We start from the raw sequence: 4,819 nt of genomic DNA on the forward strand, positions 1-4,819 counted from the left end.
AATAGATGCACAGAAAGCTTTCAACAAAATTCAACACCCATTTATGATAAAAACCCTCCAGAATGTAGGTATAGAGGGAACGTTCCTCAACATAATAAAGGCCATATATGACAAACCCACAGCCAACATCATCCTCAATGGTGAAAAACTGAAAGCATTTCCACTAAGATCAGGAACAAGAAGAGGTTCCCCACTCTCACCACTGTTATTCAACATAGTTTTTGAAGTTTTAGCCACAGCAATCAGAGAAGAAAAGGAAATAAAAGGATTCCAAATCGGAAAAGAAGAAGTAAAGCTGTCACTGTTTGCAGATGACATGATACTATACATAGAGAATCCTAAACGTGCTACCAGAAAACTACTAGAGCTAATCAATGAATTTGGTAAAGTAGCAGGATAAAAAATTAATGCACTGAAATCTCTGACATTCCTATATACTAATGATGAAAAATCTGAAATTGAAATCAAGAAAACACTCCCATTTACCACTGCAGCAAAAAGAATAAAATATCTAGGAATAAACCTACCTAAGGAGAGAAAAGACCTGTATGCAGAAAATTATAAGACACTTATGAAAGAAATTAAAGATGATACAAATAGATGGAGAGATATACCATGTTTTTGGATTGGAAGAATCAACATTGTGAAAATGACTCTACTACTCAAAGCAATCTATAGATTCAATGCAATCCCTATCAAACTACCACTGGCATTTTTCACAGAACTAGAACAAAAAATTTCACAATTTGTATGGAAACACAAAAGACCCCGAATAGCCAAAGCAATCTTGAGAACGAAAAACGGAGCTGGAGCAATCAGGCTCCCTGACTTCAGACTATACTACAAAGCTACAGTAATCAAGAGAGTATGGTACTGGCACAAAAACAGAAAAATAGATCAATGGAACAGGATAGAAAGCCCAGAGATAAGCCCACGCTCATATGGACACCTTATCTTTGATAAAGGAGGCAGGAATGTACAGTGGAGAAAGGACAGCCTCTTCAATAAGTGGTGCTGGGAAAAATGAACAGACACATGTAAAAGTATGAGATTAGATCACTCCCTAACACCATACACAAAAATAAGCTCAAAATGGATTAAAGACCTAAATGTAAGACCACAAACTATCAAACTCTTAGAGGAAAACATAGGCAGAACACTCTATGACATAAATCACAGCAAGACCCTTTCTGACCCACTTCCTAGAGTAATGGAAATAAAAACAAAAATAAACAAATGGGACCTAATGAAACTTTAAAGCTTTTGCACAGCAAAGGAAACCATAAACAAGACCAAAAGACAGCCCTCAGAATGGGAGAAAATATGTGCAAATGAAGCAACTGACCAAGGATTAATATCCAAAATTTACAAGCAGCTCATGCAGCTCAATAACAAAAAAACAAACAACCCAATCCAAAAATGGGCAGAAGACCTAAATAGACATTTCTCCAAAGAAGATATACAGACTGCCAACAAACACATGAAAGAATGCTCAACATCATTAATCATTAGAGAAATGCAAATCAAAACTACAATGAGGTTATCATCTCACACCAGTCAGAATGGCCATCATCAAAAAATCTAGAAACAATAAATGCTGGAGAGGGTGTGGAGAAAAGGGAACACTCTTGCACTGCTGGTGGGAATGTGAATTGGTTCAGCCACTATGGAGAACAGTATGGAGGTTCCTTAAAGAACTACAAAGAGAACTACCATATGACCCAGCAATCCCACTACTTGGCATATACCCTGAGAAAACCAAAATTCAAAAAGATTCATGTACCAAAATGTTCATTGCAGCTCTATTTACAATAGCCCGGAGATGGAAACAACCTAAGTGCCCATCATCGGATGAATGGATAAAGATGATGTGGCACATATATACAATGGAATATTACTCAGCCATAAAAAGAAACGAAATGGAGCTATTTGTAATGAGGTGGATAGACCTAGAGTCTGTCATACAGAGTGAAGTAAGTCAGAAAGAAAAAGACAAATACCGTATGCTAACACATATATATGGAATTTAAGAAAAAAAATGTCATGAAGAACCTAGGGGTAAGACAGGAATAAAGACACAGACCTACTGGAGAACGGACTTGAGGATATGGGGAGGGGGAAGGGTGAGCTGTGACAGGGCGAGAGAGAATCATGGACAGGTACACACTAACAAACGTAAGGTAGATAGCTAGTGGGAAGCAGCCGCATGGCACAGGGAGATCAGCTCGGTGCTTTGTGACTGCCTTTAGGGGTAGGATAGGGAGGGTGGGAGGGAGGGAGACGCAAGAGGGAAGAGATATGGGAACATATGTGTATGTATAACTGATTCACTTTGTTATAAAGCAGAAACTAACACACCATTGTAAAGCAATTATACCCCAATAAAGATGTTAAAAAAAACTTAATAAAATTAATAGTAATAATTATATTTCCCTGGGGTCTTTGCTCTAAGTGTCCTTGCACATGCTGTGAGCTACAGCCCACCTCTGCCTCCCCAATAGGCTCTTCTCTGCCTCTGGGCTGGTCTCTGGACCTGCTGTGGGCCCTGTGGGGACCACTCTGACTCTGATCTTGCCCAATTCCTGCGTGTGTTTGCCCCCAGAGTCCATAGCTCCCAGAGCTAGACCGTTTTCATTTGTGGAAACACTCATTGTCTACTCAGATATTCCATAGATGCAGGGTCTACCTAGTTGATCACGGGGATTTAATTTGCAGCTTGTACAGTTGATGGAAAGATTTTCCATCTTCTTCCTTAGTCACCCCGTCCCTGGGGTTCAGCTTTCGTTTTATCCTCACCTCTGTGGGTGGTCCACCCACAGGAGTCTGGTCCTGAGGCTGTCTTGGAGTTCTTGGGTCTGCCCCGTGCCACCCTGCACAGAGGTGGTATGACTTTTTGGATCACGGGGCCCTGGAGGTGCCAAATGCTCAGGGAAAACGGTGGCCACGGACGCAAGAGATAGGGCCCTATTGAGGGCCTTTTCTGGCTCCCGGCATAAGGCATGTGAGGGCCAGCCCTGAGAGGGTTTTTTTTTTCAATTGCTTGGCAGCAAGAGCTAGCCCTGTGTGGGCTTCTTTTATTGTCATAAGCAGGCACTGGTGTTTGGGAAAATGTACAATAGTGGCTCCTCCCGCTGCGTGTGGCTCAGCAATAGTGCCCTGCTTCCATGGCAGTCCGGTCTTCCTCCATAGGCTTTCCCTGATGCTGATTTCCTCCCTCCTGTCCCCTCAGTCAGTCTCCCCACAGCCAACAGCATATCTCACTCTGGGCCTGTCCTCCAATCCCCACGTACCAGCTGCCAGCCCCCTTGCACACCTGTGAACACACGTCCCAGTCCGGGACACATAGGGCCGAGGTATGGAGTATCTGTGTATTTCTCACACTGTCCCATCTGCCACTGATCAGCCACTTCATCCTCTTCTGACAGCTTCAAATGTTTCCCTTCTGTGCCAATCTATTTCCCCATCAGAGAGGGGGTTTCCCTGTTGCAAAAGGGTTTTCCCCAAATTCAGGAATCTCTCCTCCGCTACAGCTCCCCAACCCATCTTGTATTTCTTGTATTTTTGTACTCTCCTACAAGAATCATATAGAAAATATTCATGTTTATTATCTTTTCTGTAAGCCAATGTCTATAATTAACCCATCTGTGTAAGACCACACTTATAAGAAAAAGCTTTTTTATTTTACTTGGTATAGGTAAAAAATAAAATGTTTTCCTCTTACAAAAAATAAAAGAAAACTCAGCCCTACAGGTAGAGGAGATAAGGGTTTCTTTCAGGGCAGACATTGACACTTTGGGTCATTTATGTCGAACTTGAGCTGGAAATTTGAAGCCCTGAGCTCATCTCTTTTTTTCTTTTCTCACCTTCTCTAGTGCACTTAGAACAACCAGTCAATATTATTATACACCTTAGTTTGATTAAAATGTTCAAAGTTATCAAATACATAGTTGTCCAGAACCTTGCTTTTCATGATGATATGATTAGGAGAGTCCAATCGCAATATTTTGCATACCTCTATTGCCACTTAAGTCCATGGACTACTTCTTTACCACAGGAAATAGGGTCATTAGTACCTTTAAATCTAATCAGGTTAGATCACTTCTTCCTGAGGGCCTTTCCTGGCCACAAACCACTTCATCCTCAATTTAAATTACTTATCCTCTTCTCCTTTCTCTTAGCACCTTGAAAACTTCCCCCATAGCACTTATCAGTATTTGTCATAACTAATGTATTTGTATATATTTGTTAGAGGGATCCTTTTGAAACACCTGCCGCCCCATTCCAGTGCAAGCCCCATGGTGAAAGTTTCCATTGTCTGTTTTGTTCTCCACTGTATATCCTGAGGGTCTAGTCCAGTGCCTGTTCCCTTATAGACTCTCAAGTACATTTGTGGGAGGAATAAATGAACAGAGGAATTAATGAATTAAAAAACAGAATGGAAAGGATGGAAGAATCGGTAGAGGGATCGGTGGATGAATGTATATATCCATGGTCTTCCCACCGATGTGGCTCCACGTGGGCCCAGCAATGGGAAAACAGGCAGGGATATGCCAGGGAGAGCCAGGGCGTGGAAGATACACAGACGCGGATGGGGGATAAAGGATGGAAGGAGAAGGGGAGACTGAGCAGAAAAACCAGTCGGAAGACTGTAAAGACATAGGAAAGAGGGAGACAGAGGTAGAAGCAAAGAGAGAGGGAGGTTGCAGGCGAGCTGAGGGAGAGGTGGAGGAGAGAGACAGCAAGTGGGACTGCAAGGTGACAAGCAGAAAGCCAGGGACAGGCAGAAAGTAAAGGAGCATCTCTCCCCAGCAACACACTT

This window comes from Tursiops truncatus, chromosome X (assembly GCF_011762595.2).
Source record: "Tursiops truncatus isolate mTurTru1 chromosome X, mTurTru1.mat.Y, whole genome shotgun sequence".
Lineage (NCBI taxonomy): Eukaryota > Metazoa > Chordata > Mammalia > Artiodactyla > Delphinidae > Tursiops > Tursiops truncatus.